General features: G+C 54.8%; 1 long non-coding RNA gene across 1 annotated transcript in view; it reads left to right on the top strand.

Annotated features, from left to right (window-relative positions):
- Nucleotides 1–17001, top strand: part of LOC119090308 (uncharacterized) — a 76705-nt gene that overhangs the window by 38540 nt on the left and 21164 nt on the right. The window contains exon 3 of the long non-coding RNA XR_005093205.1: nucleotides 16635–16702. This is a non-coding gene — a long non-coding RNA (uncharacterized LOC119090308). The remainder of the gene's footprint in view (nucleotides 1–16634; nucleotides 16703–17001) is intronic.

The following is a 17001-nucleotide window of genomic DNA, read 5'->3' as shown; positions in this document are numbered from 1 at the left end:
TTTCTCAACCTGCTACGTGGCTGAGGTGATTAGCTGGGCAAAGTTGCTGCACACTTATGCTATTGTGGGGCACGCCGCGGTCTCAACCTCAGCAAGTTTTTAATTGCACGCGCTACCATTGCATTGGTCGGCAGCCCACGATAAAGTATTTTACAGAGCGATCAGTTAGCCAGCTCGTGGTGCACAAAGACGCGTTGCAACCGTTGGAATTGAACCTCTTCCCTTCAGCGTCGACGCCACCAGAAGCGCGGTTCAGTGGTTACTTGTGGAGCGGACGCTCCGCTCATCGAGCTATGACCCTGCCCTGTGAAAACACGGCGCATCTGTACCAGCTGCCGATCAAATTGTTAAGAATTCGCGACGGCATCACTTCAGGGAAGCGTGCCATTCCAGAACGCACGCTGCAACGCTCCGCGTAAGTATGTACGCATCAGACGTCGATGGGGCTACCGTTTCTCTCATCTCGGGAGGATGTACCGAGCGGAGCCGACGTCTCGAAAACTAGCCACGTTAGATCCGGGAGCTCGCCACCAAGAGGTCGCCAGCGGAACAGGATAAATCAGTCTAGGCCAGCGCCCGGGCTTTGCTCGATGATTTCATGATTCAGCTCTTACCTTTTATACGCAGAACTTTATTGAGGGGGAGTGAGTCAGGAAAGGTCAGGCCATTCAGGTCAAGACCCGCCATCGTGAACCCCAGGTGAGCGGCTTATTTAGGCTGCGTTGACAATTTTGACATTTTCGCACTTGTCCTGCCGTGTTGCACTTTTCCGAGCGGGGCTTGTGAGTTGGTCGCTACCGAATGCAGCCAACGGGGAATCAAATCCACACCGAGCTCATGTCTTGGCATTGGTTTGCAATGGGTGTTTCGTAGCACACGCACGCTTCCAACCTGCAGGTTCTTGAATGCAACGTGCGGCACCGTCCGCTGTCCCACTGCGCATCGGAAGGGCCCTGTGGATGTCTCGGGCCAGAGGTCGACGAGTCGCACCAGCTGCTTTGCTAAACTACTCTTTGTCTTGTATCCATAAAAAGTGTTAGATATCCTTGATCATGTACGACGTACATACTCCATGCAACCTAGCAGCTGAATTGGCCCTAAGGTCATATGGTCAGCAATGGTTAGCGGAAAGTTGGCGCGTGTTAAATGCGGATAGATTTTATCATTTTCTTTCGAAGCTTCGAGGGAGGTGCATGAGACCATGAGGCACAGTCGTCGTTGCTCCACGTTTGGCTTAATGGTGAGGCCGTTTTCATCTGATCTGCGATATCTCGTTTCAGCACTCTAGTTTTTCTCATCTCTAACTTCCGTAAACCACCATTTTTAATTTTTTGAGGGGAGACCGCGGGAGTAGGCCCATACATTTGGCATACTCGTTGGTCTTGTATGATGAGTTCACAGCAGTTCAAAGGCTTCAAGTGGAATAATATATCAAGCGTTAGATCACAACGTGCATCACATATTTTTCGACATGTTCCGCAATAATTTTCAGCGTCACAGATTTATCAATTATTCGAATTTGTACGCTGCTGCTGTGACCAGTTTCCTTGTCTCCGTGATGTGTGATTGGATGGCGCTCGCTGGATTTGTACGCTGCTCCTGTGACCAGTTTCCTTGTTTCCGTGATGTGTGATTGGATGGCGCCCGCTGGATTTGTACGCTGCTCCTGTGACCAGTTTCCTTGTTTCCGTGATGTGTGATTGGATGGCGCTCGCTGGATTTGTACGCTGCTCCTGTGACCAGTTTCCTTGTTTCCGTGATGTGTGATTGGATGGCGCTCGCTGGATTTGTACGCTGCTCCTGTGACCAGTTTCCCTATTTCCGTGATGTGTGATTGGATGGCGCTCGCTGGATTTGTACGCTGCTCCTGTGACCAGTTTCCCTGTTTCCGCGATGCGTGATTGGATGGCGCTCGCTGGATTTCGTCACCATAGAGGCTTGAAGGAGCTGGTGAGGCCCCGCCGGGGCTAGGAACCAAATGGAGCATTTGAATGGTCTCCTAGTGTCTGTTGACCCGCTGCAAGCAATGGCCGGCCTGGATTTTCTGGGGTTTCGCTTGTTTTTTTTATATTTACACGGAGGCTGTACCAAACATCTGTTGTGGCGGCAGAGGACGGATTTTTTTCGGTAGTAAAAAATCATCGCTCGTACTGAGTGTTTTACAGAGATAGCTAAAAAATATGAGTCTTTGACAAGCACAGCGTGTTGAGAATACGTTGAGCTCACCGCCCCAGTAGAACAGCTCCACTTTTGTGTATAATCCTAGCTAGACGCCTTCAATATGCCGTACTGTGACATGCCACCGCTGTTCTCTGTCTCAGCCACCTTCTTCCTCTCGACCAGTTTGGAATTGACTTAAAAAGGAGCTATATAACTGCGGCCTCCAGCACGCGACCTCACATGTCAGCCACACGTTATTCAGGACTGTTCGACGTCTGCCAGCTGGGATTTTTGGGCAGGGTCTGCTTCTTTGCGGCGTTTTGGCCGATTGAAGTCATAGTCGGCAGTAAGTTGGTATTGTCCGGCTGTCGTTATTTGTATGACATTCAGCCAGGCCAGTGAGACTGTCCAACGTCTTGCAACGTGTGCATGTATGTATAAAAACCGATTTAAGGGACTTTGTCATCAAGCATTCCTTCGTTCTGTTTGCCGAACCAAAGATTTACTGATACTCAGGCTTCTTGTTGGGGCACATCAATCGCAGCGCGTGTCCTCTGTCTGGGTTCAAGCGCGATGAGTCATCGTAAAATGAGAGTAATATTGTTGCGGCGAAACACCCAGGGTGAAGCCATAGTTATTGCATAAGAAAGCAAAAGAGGAAAAAAGACAATATTGTCTTTTTGGGCACACTGTGAAATTATATGAACCATAAATGCCATGTGGTCATGTGTAAACAGAGGACACATCTTACTGGAAAGGATACTAAAGTCGCGTCTAATACCTGATGTGTTGAACCACAATCAAGTCCCCCCCCCCCCCCCATTAAGTGTTAGGGTCTCCAAAGATATTCATTAGCCACAATAAAGTCATAGCGCTGTCAAGGATTGCTGGATGATCATGAAGCAGCCAGGGATTCCCAATGAACTTTGTGAGATTCGCGGAAGGTACTCCAGACGCGCATGATGTTCAGTTCTTTGTTCACATTGCCGTGGCTCGGTTAAAATAAATCCACTAGTCCCTGTACCGTTTATGACAGGTGAGGCGAGTATTTCAGTGATAGCAGGGTCCAATAGAGCCTGCCCTGGATAACACCGGGGGATGACGTTCACGGGGCCCAACCGGAGCGAGGAATCCTAACACGTTCACGGGACCCAACCGGAGCGAGGGAACGTGACACGCTCACGGGACCCAACCGGAGTGAGGGGGCCTGACACGTTCGCGGGACCCAACCGGAGCGAGGGATCCTAACACGTTCACGGGACCCAACCGGAGCGAGGGAACCTGACACGCTCACGGGACCCAACCGGAGTGAGGGGGCCTGACACGTTCACGGGACCCAACCGGAGCGAGGGAGCCTTACACGTTCACGGGACCCAGCTGGAGTGAGGGGGCCTGACACGTTCACGGGACCCAACCGGAGCGAGGGAACCTGACACGTTCACGGGACCCAACCGGAGCGAGGGAACCTGACACGTTCACGGGACCCAACCGGAGCGAGGGAACCAGACACGTTCACGGGACCCGACCGGAGCGAGGAATCCTGACACGTTCACGGGGCCCAACCGGAGCGAGGGAGCCTAACACGTTCACGGGACCCAACCGGAGCGAGGGAGCCTAACACGTTCACGGGACCCAACCGGAGTGAGGGGGCCTGACACGTTCACGGGACCCAACCGGAGCGAGGGAACCTGACACGTTCACGGGACCCAACCGGAGCGAGGGAGCCTAACACGTCACGGGACCCAACCGGAGTGACGGGCCTGACACGTTCATGGGACCCAACCGGAGTGAGGGAGACTGATACGTTCACGGGACCTAACCGGAGCGAGGGGGCCTGACACGTTCACGGGACCCAACCGGGGCGAGGGAACCTGGCACGTTCATGGAACCCAACTGGAGCGAGGGAGCCTGACATGTTCACGGGACCCAACCGGAGCGAGGGAGCCTAACACGTTTAGGGGACCCAACCGGAGCGAAATGTCAGTGAGTTCAACAGCATACTAAGATATTTGTGTAATAAATCAAATAAATCGAGACCTTTTTCAGTGCACGTGAGGCCTTGGGGTACCGTGGCGGAACTTATGCTGCATGGCGCTCGTAAACATTGGTAGGGCGAGAGGATCAAGTACTGGAAGTCGCGAGTCTGAAGAGCGGACCCTTGGTCAGATATGTTTGGTTTCGAAATAGAGACGACCATGAATGGAAATGACGCCGAGATGCCCACAAGCATCCGGGATAACAGTTTTTAGGAAGCCGCAATTCAAGCCTTAATTACACTGCTGATCGGCAAGAGCACAAGAAGCCAGGGATCGGTCGGGTCCGGGTGCTCAAACACTATGGGGCATCAGGATACGCTATCGTGAGGAAAGGCACGATGCTTGCAAGTTAATACATCCTGTGTGCTTGCATATCTGGTTTGCTTAAATTGCCATGTTTATATGTCAGGTGTTATTTTTCACTCAATTTTAAGAATCTGGTCGAAACAGGAAACTAAGCGTTCTCAGTTGGCCGCATTATGACTTAAATAACTTAGTTTTTCGACGTTTGCTCAATGCTCACCACTTGCGAAGTTGTCCTGCAGCAAAAGATGGCCGGCTTCGGGTCTGAAAGGAATAATGAGAAATCAGATCTAGACTTGATGAGCTTCATGAGTAGATTTTTTGTCAAATGTCTTCGCGCTGTTTGTTTCATTGGAGCATATCACTGGATTTTTTTCTGGAATTCGGTGCGGCACGCCGCCTACGGAACTGGGGATATAGCTTGAGTGCGTTGGTGTCCGGTTCACCTATCCCAGGACGGTCGTGGACTACGGTTACATTTGCATGCTGGGAGGCATCGGTACGGGCGCGCCTCCCGATCTTATCCTTAGACACGGCTTCCCTACAGCGATAAATGGGTTGGCAGCACTCATTCATTGCCGTCGGGAGGCGACGGGTTGCCAAACGTCGACAACGTTGATGATTCCGGGTCGGCTGGCCGGTGGCAGCTCGTCCCCAGCCGGGTTCGTCGGTTCGTGATGTGCCACCGCACTGGCGGGCCGCGCTGCTTGGCGCTGTACTGGGAGGCTGTGCGCACGCGTGCGGCGCCTCCGCGCGCCAGTCGGTCTCGTTGCCAGCGCGGTCGGCCGGCGGCGCGCGTAACACATTTGCCAGTGCGTGCGCCACCTGGAGCCGGCCTGAGATGGGCCGTCGGCCGGGTACGCGCTCCCGCCGCGGCGCCTGCCACCTGCCGGAGACGGCGTGCAACTGACGCCGGCGCCGGGCGGGAGCGGTCGCCGCCGCCGCCGCCGCCGCCGCCGCCGCGGCGACGGGTCGCCGCCCGGTGAAAGGTGCGGGAGGAGGAGGCGCCGGTGGGAGGGCGGTCTCCCGACGCGCCGCCGGGGGCCGTCACGAGCCGTCGACACGGGCCGCTCGTGTGGCTCATTCACTGTCGTGGGAGCTTACCTGCCGGCTGAGTCAGCAAATTTCGGGATTGGCGCTAGACGGCACCCCGGTGGGGTGGTCGGACTCGACAGGGGTGGAATGTGATCCATAGCCTCCGTCACAGGTTGGAGGATGTGTCCCTCGCCACTTTCCTGTTGTGGGGAACGATTCCGCAAGCTTGCCAAGATTGTAGCGTAGTTTTTACGCCGCCGAAGATTTCGTGTAGGCGTGCGATGTAATGGGTAGATGAACGTCTTTGCTTTTTTAACACCACCCGAAACGTCAGCTGAAATTCTTCCCAGTTAATGGTGTGCTGATGATCGCGTTTTTAGCATCAGTCGACGAGGTGAAAGGAAGCTGGGTAAAGCCGATAGTGCGCTGTTCATGTAAAAAAGAACTACGTCTGGATGCTGGTTGCTATCCAAAATAGTGTCTCTCAGGAAGGCGACTTATATGATCTCACATTACACGCTTTTAAGTGCTTTTGATTGACATAAAACGGATCGCTGATAAACTCATTGGGTTCGCCATAGGGGGCACTGGTAGTGCAGTGGTTAACGCGTCTTCGTTAACCACTGTGCGTCTGGGAGACCATAGGTACGGGGTTCGATTCCCCGCGGCGCCCGCCCTTCCTGCCAGGGTGAGAGGCAGGCGACGCCATATAGCCTCAGCCGCTGAGTGCGTCATAAAGCCCCAATGACACACGGGTTCATCATAGGGTGTGGCGGGGGAGCCAGGCGCTCCAGCTTGTGTGAGCCTGCGCAGTGGCGTCGGGGTGGGTGGAAATGACATTTTCCACGATTGTCTGTTTAGATACCCGTAACTATCCGGGAGGTATCCTAGTGATATCGTGACGGATGTGATTACAGGAAGCTGTGGTCCGTTTCCTTAATTGCCAACCGTCGCACGGCCTGCAGCTCGTGGACCGCGGAGTGTTCTGGGCAGGTACAAGTCTCACATATCTTCATCAGTTGGCTGTGATGTTGAGCATCCGTTGAATACCGTTCCAGTCTGCTGGCTTATTTGGCTCCAGACCGTTCGAGTTTGCTGGCTTATTTGGCTCCAGACCACTCGAGTTTGCTGGCTTATCTGGCTCGAGACCGTTCGAGTTTGCTGGCTGATTTTGCTCCAGACCGTTTTCGTCGGACTGGGCTGCGCAGATGCTGCTATGCTCTGCAATGTCACGATTCGTGCCAGCTACGACGATAGTCATCTGGCGTAGCATGGTGCCCTGACACAACAGGACCCCTAGGCGGAGTTCACGCTGCGTTAATGGGGGGGGGGGGGGGGGCGGGTTCGTGCAGTGCCGTATTGCGAAGCGTACAGAAGTGTTTCGACGCGGTGTATTACCTCCTTGGTTGCAAAAAATCGCCAAAATAGCCGGATACCTTTGGCCAGTACCGACCAGGTGTGGGGACGAAGTCGGAGCGCTATGTGACCCGCGTAGTCCAGGCGCCCGAAAGCCCCAATACTTCTACTAAGTGCGGACGAAGTCGGCTTCGTCTGCGGGTTTGGCCTCGCGAAACCGCGATTTTCCTCCAGTGGCTCTGGCCTGGGCCCTGGCTTTGGGCTCGGTGCCAGCTGTTGGTCATTTTCCAAAACTGGCAGCAACTTAAACTTCGGCTTCCTGACATGAACGGTTTGGCTTTGACTTTGGGTTGGGCCTGGGTCGTCGCGAAAGCTGACTTCTGCTTCGAACTGTTTTAAATTACCGTTCCGGCTTGGGTTTCATGGGATTCTGAAATGATGACCTCGGCTTTGCCGCAGGGAATTGTTCTCTGCATTTGCGATCTAACTCAGTCTTGTCAACTAAACAGTATTGCCCGTAATGTCACCCCAATAAACTTAAATTTGCTAGGCCGTGAGCATGCTTGGAAAAAACAGCAACAAAAACAGCGGACTATTCCCCGGACCACTAACCACCTGACGACGACTGTATAGCTAGCTGTCAGAAACGTTGTGTCCACACCATCACATTACGCACGAACGGTAGTCCGAAGCATTCGTCCATCTGTAATGGTACCAGCTCTTCTCAAGCATGCCGCAAAACCACGATGATACTTTCTGATGCACACAATTTTACCAGACACCAAAAACGATCTGGGTTTCGCCAAACTATACTGCATACTGGATTCGGCTTCGGCTTCGACCTCGTGATTTTAAACTGACAAATTCGACTTGGCGTTCGTGTTTCCTAACCTCCCAGCCTCTGGCTTTGGTCTCGGCGTCGTGTTTACGGAGCTCTAAGCCACTGACTTTGGACTCTTCACGCTTCACTCTCTTTCTTCTGCTTCACGTGTTAAACATATGAATCTACCGACTTCGGTTTTGCAGTTCAAGATTTTGAAGCCACTGACTTTGTCCTCGACTTCGGATTCATGTTAGTGTCTGAGCTTCGAATTCGGTTTTGAAGCCAGAAGCCTGGCTTCGTACCCATACCCAGTACATGGCGACAGGTTTTCAGGTCTATAATCCGTGACGTTAGGTCTGGGGTCTGTGGTCCATGGTCTGTGGTCTGTGGTCTGTGGTCTGTGGTCTATGGTCTGTGCTGTGTTCTTCATATGAACCTTCGCTACCAGCGCAAACCCCCCAGTCGAGTCTGGTAGAGAGTGGAGATCTAGTATGTGTCTGAGCGTAAAGGCCCTGTAAAATAACGCTGCTTTCCGGTTGGAAAATTTCGGGTCGGCCGTCTTAACTACGAGGCCACCAAACGCGGGACTAGGAAACCTGGGCACGTAGAAAAAACAACAACAAATTGCTCGTGATGAAAGGACATGAGGAAGGAGAGGTCGTGCGATGCTGGCACTGGCCAACACAGTGTTACGGTCCGGACGCATTGACGCATGTGCATTATGTGCATGTATGAACGGTCCCAACTGTACTGATATGCACACAGTCTTTAAATTTCGAACCACACTGTCACATCGTGCAAAATTTGGGTGAATCGAGATTGATTCAAATCACTCCATGTGTTTGATTCAAAATCAAACGGGGGTAGTTTTTGCAGTGATTCCTCATTGAGACGGATGCAGGTAGAAATCAAAGAGGAATCCCCCTAGGAGGTTTATTCGTAGTTAATGTTCTAATTTCAGGGAAGTTGCAAGACCCATCAATTGAAGTAGCTATATTTCAACTGCCAACTACGCATGAGCCAAAATAGAAGACATTTGCAAACAACAACGAAGGGACCAAAGTAATATATGGTTCCAACATCACTCTGTATTCTGCGGTCATTTTCAGCCTATCACATATAGCATGCGATCATTCGAATGCTTTCAAGGTCATACACATCAGTGACGGAAGGCAGAGTGCTAATGCTTCCTACACATATAGAAAATAAAGCATGAGGACAAACACCATATGCATGACAAAACGAGCCTCATAACGGTCATTTGCTCATACGCAGATCAGGATCAAACAGCCAACTGCATTCCACCTTGCCATTAGTCGTTGGTATCGGCATGCTAAACACAAAGTCACCTTGTTGACAGTTGTTTAAAAGTCTAGGTGAAACATGTGAAATGGTAATGGACGCCGATGAATGAGAGTTAGGAAGGAAATTATCCCCAATATGTCAGATGTAAAGATGTTAGGGAGAAATGATGAGGAAGTAAGAGACTTGTGCGCGGATCAGTAAAAGTTAAGGAGGAAATAACCCACGTTCCAAGATCCCTCTGTCATTTGTAGTCTGCCTGCAACTAACAGATAAGTTGCCGTTTATGTTTCATACAACTTAAGTTGGTGCACAGGGTACCCGTGTAATTTTTAAGTCAGGCCAAGGAACCAAAATGTGGGCAAAACTGGTGCAAATCGGGTGAAACACTTGTAGGCAATGGACGGTAAAACGTTTCCACTTACAATTTGTGTGAGAAGTTGTATGTCCACAGTAGCTGCTGGCATAGTATTCTACGTGCGTCGGACGTGCGTGTGCTGTGATTATCTGATAGTTCACATTTATGCTGCGTTTCACATGTTTGTTTATTACTTTCCATTCACAATGGCTCCAGACTGCTCGCGGAATTACAGATGACAAAGGATGCCTGACCATAGTTTCGACTCCCCTTGACATCTACTATGGGTGATATTGCACACCACCGCCCTTTGCGCTTAGCCATCCCCAGTGAACAGTAATTGGCATTGCCGGACGAATGGATGCTCACCATATAAGAAATTAACGGTCGTTGGGATGAAAGCCTTTTTAAACACCCTTCCTCTGCGCCGATCATGCCCGTTTGAAGTTCACAAGATTTGAAGTGTGGTCAGTGCTCATCAGAAGTCTCAGGGTAGAAAAGCTCGCTCCCGGTTGATAATTAAACGCGGGCAGAGAAAAAGAGGTGCAATGTCATGCGCGTTATGCTTAGCTCATTTGTGAGCACTGTGGCGATGATATTTCTAGATTTAGCTGCTATGTTTGTGATTCGTAGTGATTCATTTGCACATTAGATAGCCAAATTCTCCATATGCCCGCCCCTGATGCCCACTTTGATGGGCATCCTCATTTTTCTTTCCATGTTATTTTCGATAGTCCTTAACACGCTACCGGGCGGCCGGTTGGAGATACAGGAGGTGAGGGGTCGACTTGACCCCTCGTGATCTCAGGAACTAAGAGAGCTAGAAACACCAAATTCACAGGGCGTGTTGACATGCACGTTAACTTACTTAGGTCAAATTTTAAGGTTCCTAGGTCATGACTTTCGGGTCAAATAAGGTCAAACAAGGTCAAATTCCAGATTGGTCTCCAAAGAGCCCCTAAACCTTATATTACCGTTCTAAGCAAAAGTCTGCGTGCTCATTAAAGGTCAGTGACGTTTTTGACCTTTTGAAGGTTATGCTGACCAAAATCATACAATATTGCTTTGAGCTTTGCATTTGAATAACTGACAAAGATTACGCTAGGCAGTATGTTTCTATAAACAAAATGTTGACCTGGGTTATTTTAGGTCAGTGACCGTTAAGAAGTCTGTCGAACCTAACCGTTAAGAAGTCTGTGGAAGGTGTATAATGCAGCTCCTTGTCATCAATAAATTCAAAATTGGCACCAGAAACTCCCCCGTTCAGCAAGCTCTAGAGTAATGCAACTGGTTATGACCTTGGTCTGACCTTGATAGCTGATCCCAGGTCAGTGTAACTTGTTCATTCAATTGTTGTGCTGCCTAAGAAAGTATCTCAGAGATGTATGGCTTCGTCTATTACTCCGTTGTTGGACCAGATTGAACGATTCTCTAGAAATGGCCTTCGCTGAAGCCATGGCCTGACTCACCTGCCATAGGTCAGCGACCTTACAAGAGACATCTAAATGTGTGATGCCAGACGATTCGCCATTCAATGGTCTCCAGCCATGCAAAATTTGGCGCGGCTACGCCGCGCCGTTCGGAAACCATTCCGGAAAAACCTTTGGGGGGCCAGTTTGACTCACTCACCCTAGAGCGTGTTCACCCTAGGCATTCCGTGCTCACCCTAGGCATTCCGAATGTCTTTAAGAGCTGTTGTTATCTGGGAATATATCTGTATAACGTATTAATTTTGCGGCGTTTTTTTTTCCTATTCCCATTTTTTTCGAATTTAGTGTATTCTGTCCTGGGTTTATCTTTTTTGTACGTCAGGGCAAGGATCATGTTCATTAGCATAAAATGAACTGAACCAAAGTGATTCAAGTCAGTTATACGAGCTGCATATGACCCGAATCACGATTTGGCATCCGAAATGGCTAAATGAGGATTGACTTGAATCACGCGCAGGTGAATTGAACACAAGTCGGCAGCTGTCAGGGATATATGTCTGGTCACGTTGGAGTATTGAATCTGTAATGCACGCGTGTTCCTTCTTTTGTTTCATATTATTTTCGTCTCAGCACACACGGCCTTAGACGCTTTCGCGAATTTTTTCTAAGGAAAAGTGCTTCTTTTCGGCACATTACTGCTATTCCTGACTTCAGCATGCAGCGTAATGTCCGTCCCCATGGCCTCATTAGCCAGGCTAAAGCCTCCTCCCGGTAAGTATTCTTGATTACGCCTTGTCTGCCGTCAAGCAATGCCGCCGGGGCATGAGCGGTCATTTCCATCTGTTGAGTGTGGTCAGCCCCGGACAAACCGGTGCTATGCATCAGTTAGACAGGTGAGCGCTCCCCGCCCCAGGCCTGTGCGGCTGACCTGTGCGGCAGGGGATGCCAGGCGCCAGCGGGTGACGCGAGCTATCGTCGGAGACTGCAACACCCGAAATAAGTTTGCCGGCTCTCTGAGCTCGTGAGCGGATCCCTTCGGATCGTTTAGTGGATCCCCACAGAGGGCGCTGACCAGTGGCGGATGTCTGCTGATCCTTTGGTGGATCCCCGCAGAGAGCGCTGACCAGTGGCGGATGTCTGCTGATCCTTTGGTGGATCCCCGCAGAGGGCGCTGACCAGTGGCGGATGTCTGCTGATCCTTTGGTGGATCCCCGCAGAGGGCGCTGACCAGTGGCGGATGTCTGCTGATCCTTTGGTGGATCCCCGGAGAGGGTGCTGACCAGTGGCGGATGTCTGCGGGTCCTTTGGTGGATCCCCGCAGAGGGTGCTGACCAGTGGCGGATCCCTGCGGACCCTTTGGTGGATCCCGGCAGAGGGTGCCAACCAGTGGCGGATCCCTGGGGGACCCTTTGGCGGATCCCCGCAGAGGGCGCAGATCAGAAGCGAATTCCTGTGGATTCTTTGGTGGATCTCCACAGAGGGCGCTGACCGGTAGCGATCCTCCGCGGTCTGCGCCTTGTCCCCACCACCGCAGCAGCATCAGCAGGGAGTCTGCCGTGCTCGCGATGCGACAGATGCCACGGGCTGTCGCGGCGGAGCTGGCCGGGCGGCGCGGGTAGACGGGGGCGCCGGCCGCAGGACCTGGCCTGGCGGCCGTCGGAGCGGCCAGAGGCGCGACCGAGCGGCCAGTGGCCGACCCGCCGCCGCCGCCGCCGCCGGCCTGCGCGCGCCGCGCCAATCAATATAACCATAGCGATGCGGAATCAATACGCGCGCTGAGCGGCGCCGCGGCCCGGCGGCGGCCGGCCGGCGGCGCCGGAGTCGGCCGGCGCGCCCCGTCCCGACCGCACGGGCCGCACGCGCCGGCGCCGCCGTCGCAGCAGCAGGTCAGTGGGCCGGCCGCCGCCGGCCGCCTGACGGCCCGACCGCGGCTCGGTGGAGGGGGCCGCGACGCCAAGGGCCGCGACGCCTGGCCCGGGGGCTGGTCACTGTCACCGCGACCGTTTTCGACTGGCGTCCGGGCGGGTTAGACGGGTTGGCGCCGCTAGATTTGGCAATCCGCCAGCGTCATCTGGCGCTACGTTTGATGACGCTGATGGGCATCTGCGAATGATTTGCCTGTGCGCTGGTATTGACCCTTGAACAACAATCCTGACTTCCTGTGCAGTTTTCACGACATTTTGTGGTGCATATATATTTGCACTGCTTCCTGCTAGATAGTGATTACTTGGGCCATGTCCGTGCGCAACATTTTCTGGCCATCCCTGTGGACCACGCTTCGTGCGGTCAACACCCCGCGCCCCCGTTGCGCGTGCAGAGCTATTGCCATGCATCGCCATGGTTGTGATCTGCATGTTGGCTCACCGTTACGCTGAGTGAGTGGGGCAGCACGCCTCTGTAGACATGTGCGAGAGCAGTTTGTAATGCGAGTGTCTTCCTCTGTCGTGCTGTGCAGCTTGTCGTCGCGTTTTAAGTGGTTCACTCGAGCTTGGGCTACGCTAGTGCCGTGTGTTGACCAGATGGGGATTCCTGTCACTCCCAGTCTTTGTGGTGTTTTACACTTCTGCGCGTGGCCCGCGCACGCACGTGCTCGTTGCTGGCACCGTTCTGCTGCAGTGTAGGCTGCGTTCCGCGGGCCCTTGGTGAAAGCCCGGCCGTGCTGGTCAGCGGTTATGTAGTGTGCTCCATCGCTGCCAGGCGGACGGGTTTCCTCTGGCGTTTGTGTCGTGCTGCATGCACTTGTTTCTAGCTGTTCGCTCGCGCCGGATTGCCGCCTGTTCAGTGTTCTGCTTGTTTGCTGTTGTCTCCGCTTGTTTTGCGTGTTCTTGACTCAAGCTACTCCCCCGGTCTTCATGATATCTGGTTAAGTGATGATGCATGCTTTGGGGGGCAGCCTTCGCAATGTGTTCGTTTGTGCTGAATTGTTTCAGTGTACATAATTTCCCTCGCTTTCCGTACGTCCGTCCTCCTATCGTTGACACCTCTCCCTCCCTTCCCTTCCCTCCCCCCCCCCCTCGTTCCCATACCTTTTACCATACATACATACCATACCATACCATACCCATACTCCTCGCTTATGCGTTACATGCATGAACTTGTATTCATATGTCTGTGCCGGTGAGAGGGGGGAGGGAGGGGTGAGATGGAGGTAGCTGCCCCCGACTCGGGGCAATATGTAACGTTAGTCGTATGGTGGTGCATAGAAAGAACCGAAGTATGGACCGTATTGGCCCCTTCCCTCCCTCCCCCCCCCTTTCACAGACGCTCTACCGCCGCTGATATGCGTCTGTGTATGCTTCCCTCTCGCTGACTTTTATCGTGAAGTTTCTCTTCCCCTCTATCTTGTCCCCTGTCATCCAGTGTTATACTCGCCCATCGCACATTCCACCGCGCTTATGGTAGCAATACGAACACTGAACGTGCTGAGCTGCAGGCATGTGCCTGATCGAGCCGTGATCTAAATCCGTTCTTCCTTGATCGAAATTCCTTCTTCCTCATGATCCCAATCTGTTTTCCCCATGATCCAAGTCTTTTCTTCCCCATAATACAAATCCTTTCTTCCCCTGGATCGAAATGATTTCTTGCTGACATCGTTATCAATGACACAAAGCCATGCCATCACGCCACGAGAACACGAGTCCACACCGTGTAACGGAGCCGGTGCGCTGCTGGGGAGCCGTCGTTCAGAGCCGTTCGTTGTGGTTCGTGTCAGCTGGCTCGAGCCGGCGATAGATCGCCCGCGGGGTTGCTGTGTGACCACTGGACCGCCGACCGTTCTCCCCTTCCTCGCACGATACTCATGTCGTATGCTCTAATTGTCGACGTGACGCGGTGCGACCCCATCCGCCGTCTCCCCCGCCGCCGCTCCCCCTCCCCGTCTCTATGACATTAGCTCCTGCAGACCCCTGATAATGACACCGCCTCCGCTTCTGACCGGCGGTCTCCTCGGAGAGGGATTCCAGCGTCTCCCGCATTGATCCTGTAGATTTATATTCCGTATTATATATATATATATATATATATATATATATATATATATAAAGTTTTGTCACGACGGTGGTCCGTGAGGACGAGGATCAGATGTTTTCGCCTTGAGAACTCAAATCTGTCACCGCACGCCGCGGTGACCTCAGTTGCTGGTCATAATCACGTTACCACCGAACATGTTTGGAAGCCCAAAGTGGCCTTGACCCTTTGACCATTGGCCTCGCTGACCGAGTTTATTCAACTTTTTGGCAAACGCCGGCCGTGGTTGCCACGCTGAGCCGAAGTGAGCACGTGTCCCGTGCCGTGCTGGCCGCGTCCCTGGCGCTCAAGGCCGGCGGCTCTCGGGCGCTGCCGGACGGTTGGTTCCGGGAAGCTCTGCTCCGTAGGCCGCGGACTGCAGGCCTGAGCTTCCCTCCCCGCCGAGAGGCCAGCGCCGCTGGTCGGGCAGTGGGCTGCAGCTCGGGCCGCACACTGCAGGCCCGAGCTTCCCTCCCCGCCGAGAAGCCAGCGCCGCTGGTCGCCGGGCTCAGGCTCTGGCTGCCCTGCCATGGGCTGCATCTCGGGCCGCTGGACAAGTGGCGCACGGCGGCGTTACACGCGCGCCCGCGCTGGCTAGCGTGCTCAGTGTTGGTCTGCCACAGCGCCGGTGTGTAGAAGGCTCACTACGGGCGTACACACGCCTCATTTATGGATGCATACATCCTTGGTGCCTGCGCTCACATGCGTGTGTGCATTTGGGTCTGTATGTTGTTTGAGCGCGTGGACATAAATTCCACAAACTCTCACTCTGTCGTAAGCATGCCGCGCAACAAGCTGTTGACACTTGCGCGCTTGCGCACGTATTTGGGTGCGCAAACGGCCACCTGCCCAGGCACCCCACGCACCCCATGTACCCCCGCATTCGGCATCCCGCGCCTCCGCCCACCCGTGCTCCCACTCGCCGGCGAGCCGAACTTCCCGCCGGCTGCTGCTCTCCGTCGCCCGCTCTCATCGCCACCCTGGCCCAATCACGCTGCCATCCGGATCACAGCGCGCCCACCCGCCCACGCACCGGCGTGTCCGGCAACCCACCCGGCGAACTACGCACCGCCCACACTCCGGCCTGCGCCCTGACCTACCCACCACCCGGCACTGGCCGGCGCAGCGGCGCGCCCACGCGGCCGGGCCTGCGCGTGCCCTCGCCGACGTCAGCGGCCGGCACGCGGCGGGCGCAGCGCGTAGTGCCGCCGTTGCGGCCGGCCCGGGCACCGCGCCGGCTGACCCGGTTCCGACTCCGGCGTCGCCGCCTTCGCTCTGTTTATTTCGGCCGCCGCCGCCGCCGCCCGGCCCCACGGGGGGCGCGCGCGGCGCCTCGTGCCGTGAGGTGACCGGCGCGAGCGGGCCGGACCGGGGCGGGCTGACCCGGGACTCGCAGGGCGCGCGCGGCGCCTCGTGCCGTGAGGTGACCGGCGCGAGCGGGCCGGACCGGGGCGGGCTGAGCCGGGACTCGCAGGGCCGCGGAGGTGGAGCCAAGGCCGCAGTGGTCACGGCCGCTGGGACCGTGCTCGAGTTGTGCGCGTGTGATGATGGATGCTGTGTTGTGCCATTGTGAACACACCTGGTGGCCGGCGAAGAAACGTGAACAAAATTCGACGTGGGGTCAGTTAAAATGAGAGGCCTCATCGGCCGCTGTATCAGTTGCAACGCCAAAGCATGCCGAACCTTGGTTGGTGCGTCCCATGTTTGCAGTGCGTGACCGTACTGCTGCGCGCGGTCGCGCTGTGCCGCCCTGTGGTGCAGCACAGCCATAGCGTTCACCAGTGCTGCGGATCACGTGGTCTAACGTCCGCTCCGTCTGCTCCCAGAGGCGTGCTCCAGCAGCTGTTGGCGAGGAGCGAGGAGGATCCAGTCGGCGCGGCTGGTGCGTCACGAGGTGGGTCATGTGCGCGCCGCTGGCCGCCGCCGCCCTGGCCCGTCCGACGGCCGCCAGTGTGTTGTGCATCGCACGCGTGCACGCGGCCGGGGCGCCGGCGTGCTCGCCGTGTTTGCGGGGCCGGGGGGGGAGGGGGGGGGGGGGGTCGGCCGGTCCGGCGACCTTGCGGACAGCGGCGCCCTCGGCGGGGCCGCCGCTAGGATGCCGGATGACGGGGGCGGTCTGTACGGAGCCGGGCTCGGGAGCGGGGCGCCGCCGCCCGGCGACCGCCCGGTCTGGCATGCAGCGGCGCCGGCCCA

This window comes from Pollicipes pollicipes, unplaced genomic scaffold, assembly GCF_011947565.3.
Source record: "Pollicipes pollicipes isolate AB1234 unplaced genomic scaffold, Ppol_2.1 Scaffold_3087;HRSCAF=3621_pilon_pilon_pilon, whole genome shotgun sequence".
Classification (NCBI taxonomy): Eukaryota; Metazoa; Arthropoda; class Thecostraca; order Pollicipedomorpha; family Pollicipedidae; genus Pollicipes; species Pollicipes pollicipes.
Note: the sequence above shows the minus strand (reverse complement) of the source record. Positions and strands in the feature narration are given on the sequence as shown.